This window comes from Dromiciops gliroides, chromosome 6, assembly GCF_019393635.1.
Source record: "Dromiciops gliroides isolate mDroGli1 chromosome 6, mDroGli1.pri, whole genome shotgun sequence".
NCBI classification, from domain to species: Eukaryota; Metazoa; Chordata; class Mammalia; order Microbiotheria; family Microbiotheriidae; genus Dromiciops; species Dromiciops gliroides.
In genome coordinates this window covers 219,658,532-219,670,179 of record NC_057866.1, presented here as the reverse complement: position 1 = coordinate 219,670,179, position 11,648 = coordinate 219,658,532, and the positions used below count along the sequence as shown (strand labels likewise).

General features: G+C 38.9%; 1 pseudogene; it reads left to right on the top strand.

Moving 5' to 3' along the window:
* Positions 1-893: 893 nt before the first annotated feature.
* On the top strand, positions 894-1,406 carry LOC122732229 (annotated as a pseudogene).
* Positions 1,407-11,648: the final 10,242 nt, after the last annotated feature.

The window sequence follows — 11,648 nt, the reverse complement described above, 5'->3', positions numbered from 1 at the left end:
AAAACTCCTTCAACTACTGAGACAATTACAGTCAAAGGAAAGGGGCTTCAAGACAGGAAGCAGCCTTCCTTGGGCATATGACTGGTTTATATTTCTCGATCATTTGCACAATTTTGCTACTCTTTTAAAAAAATCCTCTGCCCATTGAGGCTTCTCATTTTGACAGGTCAAATTTTTCAGTATGGTTTTACACTATAGTTACATTAAAAATAAGGCAGAAACAGAAATATGTGCCCATCTGATCATTAAGGCTGGACCTAAATGATGCTCCACAGATTCAGTATTTCTGTTGGCCCATTTACTAGTAGAAAATAAACAAGATGATGTTTCACGGAATTTACCAGTCAACAAATTCATATGGATATATTATTCCAATATCAATCTATAGAAAATGGCGAAGATACATATCACAGGTCTGGATGTATGCCCATGATACATATGTAGGTTTTCTGCTTTTATCAATTTCCTTACAGATTAAGATCTCTGCTCACATGCATTGGGCAGTTAGCTCCCTGAAGATAGCGCCCATTATGATGCTGAGTTTTGTATATCTGCAGGAAGACGTGATTCCTGATTGGTTGCATAATCTCTGGGCCAGTGATATTGAAGCATAGAAATTCAAGTCATACCAAGACAGAAAAGCATGGGTTGTTGAATTGAAGATGGGAGATTTCCTTGTAACTACAGATATATGAGGGAGGGAGGTATGTCCTTTGATTTCCGGTAACTGCTAAAAATACTGCTAAGATCCCAGCTTTGGAGTTTTGCTGTGATTGTCTCATTTGCTTGTGGTGCTTAGAGATCCTTTGGAGGGAAAGAGGTGAGGGCTGCTCCCAGAGTTTCCAGTCCTCCAAGCCCCATTTCCAGGGGAATGTTTCCCCACTCCTTTCAAGATGCCCAACTTGTCCCGGAACTGGAAGATCATCCATTCAGAAAACTTTGAGGACTTTCTCAAGGCCTTGGGAGTCAATGTGATGCTAAGAAAGCTTGCTGTGGCAGCCGCCTCAAAGCCAGCAGTGGACATTAAACAGGATGGAGAGACTTTCTGCATCAAAACTTTTAGCACCATGAGGAACACTGAGATTAACTTCAAAATTGGGGAAGAGTTTGAGGAACAGACAGTGGATGGGAGGCCCTGTAAAAGCTTTGTGAAATGGGAAAAACAGAACAAGATGATCTATTAACAGAGACTCCTGAAAGGGGTGGGACCCAAGACCTTCTGGTTCTGGGAGCTTACCAATGATGGAGAATTGATCCTGACCATGATTACAGATGATGTGGTGTGCACCAGAGTCTACATCAGGGAAGGAGTGCTGAAGAGATGTCCTGAGAGTCTCCTATGTCTTCTGCATCTCTTGCATCTGAATCTGCTCCTTGGCCTCCCAGTAACCAACCACTCATCTTAAGAGTCTTTTGTTTACCTTGTCCCTGCTTTCTTTCTGCCTCTACCCAGCTAGTCGTCTGCCCAGCTCCCCTGCCCTGCCCCTACTTACGTCTGGAAGTCAACATCCTGAGCACTTCTTAAAGTCCACCTGTGCTTCCTCTATCATTCTCTATTTCACCTGACCTACCCTAAGTGAATCCCTGACCACCTTGGCCAGGAGTTTTGCTTCCCTCCATCTGTCTCTGATCAAGCGACAGCCTAGGAGAGGTTTTCTCCATTTCTGAGAGAACCTAAAAGAGAGACAACTCCCAACCAACACAGGACAGAAGCCTGTCTGCTTTATCCCCAATGCCTCTCCTTCTATCCCACAATATTCCCTTCCTTCCCCATATCCCTGTAGCTAATTCAATTTGGAATATTTATTTGGGTTATTAAACCCTCTGAAAGTTTAAAAAAAAGATACTGCTAAGCATGCACTTCTGGTGGGAGTTTTCACCTGAAGAGCTCATTAACTTTTCTGTTTTCACTCATCTATGCTAAAATGTATAACTTCTCTGGTTTCTTCTTACTGCCTGTTTTATTTTTTTTTAAGGTACCCATTTATTTGAGGGGTTTTTGTTGTAGTTGTTGTTTTGTTTGTTTTATTGGAGCCAACATTTATTGGAAGGAAACCAAGCTGATCAGAGTAAACTATTATCTTTCTCTTAATTGAAATCAGGTGTTTTTTCTTCCTTCTCTGAACCCTTTACTGAATCCCTGATAGAGATCTGGCTTTGAAGCCAGGGTGACCAGGCTTCATGTCTTACATCTGACACGTGTTGACTATCCAACCCTGGGAGAATGTGTGAAGTGTTCAAGGAGGACTAACATCTTTGGTGTGAGGGCTTGCTGAGTTCTTTTCAGGGATGCTCATCTGCCTTTGGTGTCTACCTGGCACTTAACTCTCACTTGTGGCTCCAAGGAGCAGTTGCATGCATAGTGGCCACACCCTGCTAAAACATCTTGGTAGATGGGCAAAACCAGATTAAGGGTAACAGGCAGAAAAAAATTGGGGCAGCTAGGTGGCACAGTGGATAGAGCACTGGCCCTGGATTCAAGAGGACCTGAGTTCAAATGCGGCCTTAGACACTTAATACTTACTAGCTGTGTGACTTTGGCAAGTCACTTAACCCCAATTGCCTCACCAAAATAAAGAAAAAAAAAAGAAAGCATGGAAAGAGTAACAGACAGATGTCAAATCAATCAGTGAGTTAGGATGGTGTTTACCCCGAGCATGTGAAGACTTACCCTAGCAGAATGGGTGGATGAGAACAATTTGTTTTGATGGCCATGAAGGCAGCTGAAGGCTGCACTACAGACTGCTTAAAACTTGGTCAGACCAAGGCCACCCACTGCATCCCCTGCCACATCCAGTTGTATTGTCTTTTGTCTTGCCACTGGACTTTTATAATTCTGGAAGAGGGAGTGGAGTCTGATAACTTTGTACAACTGTGCTTCACTTAAATTCAATTCATGTTTCAGTCAAGATATCACCCCAGGATGTCATTGGTTCTCTTTGAAAACAAAGGACAAATATGTTTGTGAAAAACATATTGTGTTCTGATAGTACTTATGTTTGTTGTATGTTAAATCGATATAATTCTAGTCAGCTTGAGGCCCAGCAGATTAGTGCTGTACCTGGAGTCAAGAAGACCTGAGTTCAAATCCAGCCTAATATACTTAATTTCTGTGTGACCTTGAGCAAGTTACTTAACTTTGGGTTGCCTCATTTTCTTTGATTGTAAAATGGGGACAATAATAGCATCTACCTCTTGGGGTTTTTCTGTATGTGTGAAGTTTAAAATCTAATTGCTATGATTAAAATATAATGAGTAGTTGCCTTAAATGAGAAGCGTACAGCATCTGTCTTTGGGTATTAAGTATTTATTAAAGTATATTAGGGATTAGTAAAGAGAACATGTGGAGTTCAGAAGGAAAGAGCCTAGCTCCCCCTTGCCCTGCAGCTGCCTCTATTGAGACCTCCAACTGAAAGACAGATCCCCCATTCTCTTGAGTGGAATCTTCCTGTGGACCTGCCCAGGCACAGTCTCTACACAGAACTCCAAGCAAATGGCTGGTAGCATTGATTAACATGACTTACAGGTGTTTCTATGAATAGACACTAGTCACATCCTTTCTCCTCAGGGTTTCACTTCCCTGATTCTCACAATGTCTTTCTCAGCAAGAGGATGACACTGATTCTCACATAAGGATCAAATGCGGTATTTAAAAAGTGATTATATATATTATATTATATTATTATTATATATATATTTATATATTAATGATTGGAATGACGCCACCTGCTGGAGACTTACTGTAGAAAAGTTCCCCCATGAGGTGAAGGTCTTTGAGGGCAAGACCATGCATCTTTTCTTTGGCATCAGGAAGTGATGTTTGCTTGTGGGAGGAAGAAGGGGGAACCAGGCGCTCTGACTCACTCTTTCTTGTGGACTCTGGCGGAGAGCGGAGCTAGAAATGTGCTCTCCCTTTAATAGATAGATGAATGTAGGCCTTTCTCTCTCTCTTTACCAAATTCTTAATCTCCTTAATAAATGCTTAAAAGTCTAACTCTTGCTAAAGCTTATAATTTATTGGCGACCACTCATTAGATATTTTAGACAGACTAGCTAGAAATTTACCCTAACAATGTATATATATATATATATATATATATATATATATATATATATATATATATATGTATGTATATATATATATATGGTGCTAAATAAATGCTTAATCCCTTCCCCCTTCTAGCCTAATATACATCTTGGAAACATGAGAACAAAGGAGAAATGGACCAGCCATGGCACTCTTCCTTCCTTATGATGCCAGTACAATCCTCCGTCCACTCTCTGCAAAGATTAAAAGTGCAGTCTCCCTAGGAGACATAGTGGACCAGATGCCACATTATTTCCATGTTCTTCACAGATCATACAATCAAAGAGAATTAGAAACATACAATTTGGAGTAAATAATATAGTTTGGATGAAATCAAGAATCAAACTTGGTATTCAGTACCTACTTGCATACCATTCTGTGCTAGGTGTTAGGATATACAAAGAAAACTGGACAGTCTCAAAGTGGTTATAATCTAGTTGGAGATATGATTTGGGAAGTGGATAAGAATTTTTATTTCACTGAAATAGGGAATTGTAGATGAGGATATTCCTTCTACTAATGCAGAACCATCTATTCTTGAAGTTCGCCTGGGGACATTGTGAATTTAAGGGATTTATCCAGATCACCCAACCAGTATGTCTCAGAGACAGTACTTGAATAAAGATCAGTTCTTAAAAACATTCTTCACTATACTGAATGGGAGGCGTGAGGAAGTAAAAGATAGTAAACACAGAAATAACTAGAAAAAAAGACTACGATATATGGAAGAAAAATATGCATGAGGGGCTATGAGAAATCAGAATAGGGAGGGATTACAGATATTTGAAGGGACTGGGGAAAAGATCAAAGAGAACATAGCACTTGAGCTTGGTCCTAGAGGATGGAAAGAACTGCAGCAGGAGCTGCATTGTGGGAATCAGGAATAAGTGATCACAGGAGCTTTCCTGACTCACCTAGAAAGGACTATCTACCATGCAATTGAAGCCCATCTCCTTAGACACTCACTCCACCAATGGACTTCTTCTCGCACTGGAAGTTCTTCCAAACTTATGGACTTTCCTCTGATTATCTGGTTTTTCTTAGAACATACATTTAATTTGGAGACCCAGGACAACCATGTCTCCATTCCTCTTTGGGGTGTACTTCTGAATCTTTACCATGCTGCCTCTCAGGGTACCTTCATCTCCCCACTAAAAAGTGTGCACTTTTAGCTGCCTTTTATATTATGTCATTCCTTTTAAGAATATAATCACTTTTGTGGGCTGGCATTCTTTCTGTGTGTGTGTGTGTGTGTGTGTGTGTGTGTGTGTGTGTGTGTGTGTGTGTGTGTGTGTATTCCTAACAATGAGCCCAGGGCCTGACACATAGCAAATAAAGGCTTGTTGACTTGACTTGACAAAGGGACAAATGTGGGAAAGGATGGGACAAGTACAGAGAAAAGTTCTAATTTGGCTGTAGCAAAGAATATGTGAAGGGGCAATAGAGTGAGGGTTTTTTTAAGGTATATTAGAGCCACTTAGTAAAGGACCTTCAATGCAAGTTAAGATAGTGGGTTTTTTGTTTTGTTTTGTTTTGTTTGTTTGTTTAGTTTTGATGAGATAAGATAGAGGGAGAGAATCTAGAAGCAGAAACCTGGTATGAGGTGATCAGAATAATTTAGGGAATAACGAAGGGATTCCTTAACTATAATAATGACATTAAGAGTGAAAAGGAAGGTAGAGATGGGGAAGTTATTTTTTTAATTCTCCTATTAAGTTTTATTTTCCCAAAGTACATATAAATACAAATTTTGACATCAATATTTTTTAAACTTTGTGTTCCAAATTATATTCCTCCCTTCCTCCCCCACAAGAACCCAAGCAATTCAATATAAGTTATCCATGAGCAGTCATGCAAAACATTTCAACATTAGCAAGGTTGTGGAAGAAAACAGACAAAAACAAAATTTCAGATAAAAGAACTAACAAACAATCTGTATTCAGACACCATCTGTTCTCTCTCTGTAGATGGATTGCAGTTTTCATAGGATCTTCAGAGTCATCTTGGATCATTGCATTGTTTAAAATAAGCAAGTCATCCACAGCAGATCACCTTACAGTTTGGCTGTTATTTTGTATACAGTACATTTCACATTGCATCAGCTCATGTAGGTCTTACCAGGTTTTTCTGATACCATCCTGCTCATCATTATTTTATAGTAAGTTACATTTATATAGTACTTTATTTGTTTATTTATTTTTTCTTATATAGCACTTTAAAGAGAGATTTTCTTAAAATAAACCCATGAGGTTGATTCTTGCAACATTTATACCTGACAGAATTTTCTTCACAGTAGCCCAGCCAAGTACCATACATTTTATCATCGTCATCAATCTTCATCATCATCAATCTATACTCATTGTCATCAATCAATCCATCATCATCATCTTACATTATTCTTGCCTCTGCTTCAAAATTTTTTCACAGTTTCGGTTGTTAACTGTTTCCCTCCATCCTATTCCCTTCCCCATGATATTTATTTTATTTTCAAACATCTTTCACCCTATGCCTCCCCAAAAGTGATTTGCTTCTGACTGCCCCTTTCCCCAATCTGCTTTCCCTTCTTTCACCCCTTCCTCCTTATCCCCTTCTCCTCCTACTTTCCTGCAGGATTAGATAGATTACTCCATGCAATTGAGTGTACATGTTATTCCCTCCTTGAGCCAATGCTGATAAGATTAAGGTCTTTGAGCAAATTCTGATAAGTGTAAGGCTTATTTACTGCTCTGTTCCTCCCCTATCTCTCCCTCCCACTCCATAAGCCCTTTCCTATTTCTTTCATGTGGGATTTCACCCCATTCTATCTCTCTCCTTCCCCCTCCGCCAATGTATTCCTCTCAACCCTCAATTTTACCCTAAAGATGTCATCATGGGGCAGCTGGGTGACACAGTGGACAAAACACCCACCCTGGACCCAGCAGGACCCAAGCCCAAATCTGGCCTCAAACACAAGACACTCATTCAGTGCTCATCCCCAGACATTTCACCCAAATCCAACCATCTGACAAAGAAAATAAACAAAAAATAAATGCTATACAGATATCATCCCTTCCTGTGAACATTCCTACCTGTGACCTTTGTCTAAATTTATTTCTATTATCTACCATAATACTGAGAGAGTTCTTCTGAGTTAGAAGTATCATCTTCCCATGTAGGAATGTAAACAGTTTAACCTTTTAACATCCCTATTAATTTCTTTTTCCTGTTTACCTTTTTATGCTTCTCTAGGGTCTTGTATTTGAAGGTCGAATTTTCCATTCAGTTCAGATCTTTTCATCACAAATACCTGAAAGTCCTCTTTTTTATTGAAGTCCCATCCCCCCCCCCAACCCTTGCCCTACCCAGTGAAAGATTATACTCATTTTTGCTGGATAGGTGATTCTTGGTTGTATTCCCAATTCCTTTGCTATCTGGAATATCATATTACATGCCCTCTGGTCCTTTAATGTACAAACTGCTAGATCTTGTGCTATCCTGACTGTGGCTCTGCAGTACTTTAATTGTTTCTTTTTGGCTGCTTGCAATATTTTCTCCTCGACCTTGGAGCTCTTGACTTTTCATTTTGGGATCTCTTTCAGGAGGTGGTTAGTGGATTCTTTCAATTTGCTTCTAGAATATCAGGGCAATCTTCACTGACAGTTTCCTGGAATATGGTATCTAAACTATTTCCTTGATCATGGTTTTCAGGTAGTCTAATAATTTTCAAATTATCTCTCTTAGATCTATTTTCCAGGTCAGCTATTTTTCCAAGGAGATATTTTGCATTGCCCTCTGTCTTTTTATTTTTTTTATTTTTTATTCATTTGGATTTGCTTTATTGTGTCTGGATTTCTCATAAAGTCATTTGCTTCTATTTGATCATTCCTCATTTTTAAGCAATGATTTCCTTTAGAAAGCTTTTGTGCCAATTTGAAAAGTTAATTTGGCTTTTCAAGCTGTTGATTTTTTTTTCATGACCCTCCTGCATCTCTCTCATTTCTCTTTCCATTTTTTCCTCTACCTCTCTTACTTTTTCTTCAAACTCCTTTTTGAGTGCTTCTATGGCTTGAGAACAATTCATATTTTTCTTGGAAGCTTTGGATGTAGGAGCCCTGATGTTGCTATCTTCTTCTGAGGGTGCACCTTGATCATCCTTGTCACTAAAGAAACTCTCTGTGTTCTTCATCTTTTTCTGTCTGTTCATCTTGTCTGTCTTTTACTTGACTTTTAACTCCTTAAAGTGAGGCACTGTTTCCAAGCTGCACTGTCCCAAGCTTCACGGGGTCCCAGGTGGTATGATTTAAGGAGGAGCAGGTTCTTCACTCACCTGGCCTGTTCTCTGATCTGTAGATAACCCCAAGTCAACTTGCTAATTAATCAGGCAGCAAAACTTTGTGTGCTGTGGTTGTTAAATTGAGCCTGCTCCCCTCCTCCACCTGGGCCACCACCACTCAAGCCTACTTCCTAGTTCCCAGAAGGGGTGAAACACCCAATTTCCACCTCCATGCCAACAGAAACCCCTATAATCTCCCCCTGGCCAATCTCTCAACTCTCTTACCATACCATGACCTTAATTCCAGAAGACACTGGCACTGTAGCTGATTCAGAGATTCTGGGAGCCTCTCTCTGGCAAGGCCTACCTGAGACTGGATCTTTGTGTCAGCATGACATCAGGGTTATTGTGAATCCCGAGAGCTTACTTGAGATGGGGAAGTTATTACTTAAATAATATGGAAAGTACTGCATGGCTGGGAGTAGATTTACCTATTGAGATTTTGGTCTACCAGGTATGACAACCATCAATTACAGATGAAGAGCCAGAGGGGCCAATCTGTATCAGTGGAGGGAATTTAAACTATCAAAGTTCTCCTCAATGATCAAATCACAGATCAGGATCCTTCTACTATACCCTAAAAGATTTAAAACATTATTTTAAGCCCCTGGAAAGATCTAGAAAACATTAAAATATGATATCTACCTTCATGTAATTTATAATCTAGTAGTAATATAATAATAATAAAGAGAGATAATAGCTGTGATGGTAGTAATACAATCACTGGTAGCTGGTTACTACAATGGATAGAGAGTCAGGACTAGAGTCAGGAAGACTTCAGTCCAAATGTGAACTCACATACTTACTAGCTGTTACAACCTTGGGGAAGTCATTTAACCTTTCTTTTAGTCTCCTCATCTGTAAAATGGGGATAATAATAACACCTACATCCCAGGATTGTTGTGAGGATCAAATGAGATACCAGAAAGGCACTGCACATAGTGCCCATAATGTAGAAGTTACTATATAAATGTTACTTATTTGTATTTTTTACTGCTGCTGCTATTGCTTCTCCTCCTACTTCTGCTATTGCTGCTGCTGCTGCTGTTACTACTACGACTACAACTACTACAACTACTGCTACTACTAATACTACTATCACCACCACCACCAGTAGTAGTAGTAATAGTTATTGATGTTGTTGTTATTGTCATTGTTTAATTTATGGCAAAAGTTGAGTTTTTTGATAATCTTTTCAATTAATCTATTTACTTTGGTCAGACATAGGTTAGGTCAATAAGAATGCTGAACAAAGAAACTACTTGGCAAGTTGTGAGGCAGATTGCCAGGATGTCCCCCAAATAATTGAGTAATGTAGAAATGCACTGTTGGGCACACTGAGTGTACATTCCAGCAAGCCTGACACAATCTAGTGTGAGCTGTCAGGTCACTGAGGGAGATAATCCTAAGGGGTATATAAAAAAGAATTAAGGGGATTTTCCTGTGTTTAAATCAGAAAGTCAAATATATGAGTATTTATTATAAGCCATCAAGAGAACCATAAGGAACTTGAACTCTCTCTGAAAACTTCATTTATTGTCCAAGGAACACCAAGTAGGAAAAAAGAGGCAATATGAAATATTCTTCAGCCTGCTGTTTTCAGAGATACATGAATTGACTCATCTGGAAGAGGGTAGCTGCTAATTCATTCAGCACAACAGTGTCTTGAAAACTCTCAGCTGGGAACAGAAACAATCTTTTCTTGAACTGTTGTTCTTACCAGCCACAACAAGATGTAAAGTTGAACTTCACTTTTAATGGGAAGTTAATCATTGATTTTACCTTCTTATTTTCCATCACCACACTAAGAAAGCATATTGAATTTGATCATATGTATTGTTTTCCTGTCCAGGAATGATTATTTAAATAGCTACAAAGTGAGAAAATAGTGTATTACAGTAATGGAATGCTAGTTTTTCAACAGCAACCATTATCAACCCTTCCTGGACCATACTCCTTAAGTGTTTATTTTTTCCCTTCTCTTGTCATAAAATTGGGCTCAGAATTAATGAAGTTAGCATAAGAAGGGAAGTGGTCTATGGGGAGCACTTTGTAAAAAAATATCAAATTTATCATTTTAGAGTTTGGCATTCAAGATCTCTAATAGAAATATGTAAAACAAAACATCATTACCCAGTAGAGAAGTGATCAAAGGATGTGAATAAATAGTTCTCATAAAAAAAGAATTATAAGCAGTCATTTGAAAACAACCATATGAAAGAGAGTTATAGGAAAACACTTCCCTTCCATCCTTTGGAGAAGATGAAGAGAAAAAGTGGATAATTTTTATTGTAAAAATTATTTGCTCTAAGATTTATTTCTTTTTCATAAGAGGAGAAGGAAGAATAAAAGGAAAAAATTAGATGGGGCTAGAAAAAAGAAAACAGTATTTTTTAAAGGGATCCAAATAATTGTCTTTATTTTTCCAATGCTAGCATACTTGTATAGTGTCCATTCAAATTCATACCATGACAATTATACCATGTTTATTTGGACATACTTAAGCCAACTTCCAGAGGATATTACACAAACCCCTACAAAAATGTGGAATTATTATTTGAAAGAAAAAAAATACCAAAAGAGAACAAACAAGACTTTATTTCTATCTGTGATGAAATTATGGAATTTGACAGACGCCCAGGGGTCCCACCTGATTAATCTAGTATTGTTTGAAAAACTAAGTACATACTTGAGATGATTAGATATAGGCCACACCTGGCCTACTGTGAGTGATATATACTACTGACATCACTAGAGAGACCACTCTTGGCCAAGCAACTTGAAGGACCTCCCTTTTGGGGGAGGGAGAGAAAAAGGAGAAAAGGGAATGCTTGTGCAGAGGAGCTCTTTTTCTGGTTGGTGAGCTTCCGGGAGCAGACTGGAGAGGGGCTGCACAGCTGACTCCTATAGAAACTACAGACCCCCCCAGGTGATGAGTTAATTGAAACAAGGCCAGCTCTTCCAATTAGCTGAGCTGGAAGCAAGTTTGGGGATTGTGTCAGTCTTTGCTAGAGCCAGGGAACTTATCCATTTTTCTCTTCCCCTATTCCCTTGTCCTTGGCTTTATTAATTTCACCTTTGTTATATATTTTGTTAATAAAACCTTATTTGTTTGTGGAAAAGAGGCTGTTAATCTCCCTTCTTATTGGCCTGGGAGAAATAACTAAAAAACAGGCTGTTTGGAAGGGAGGAATCTTTGGACCTACAGGTACCTCATGATTTTCTGAACCCCAATATTACGGCAAGCCA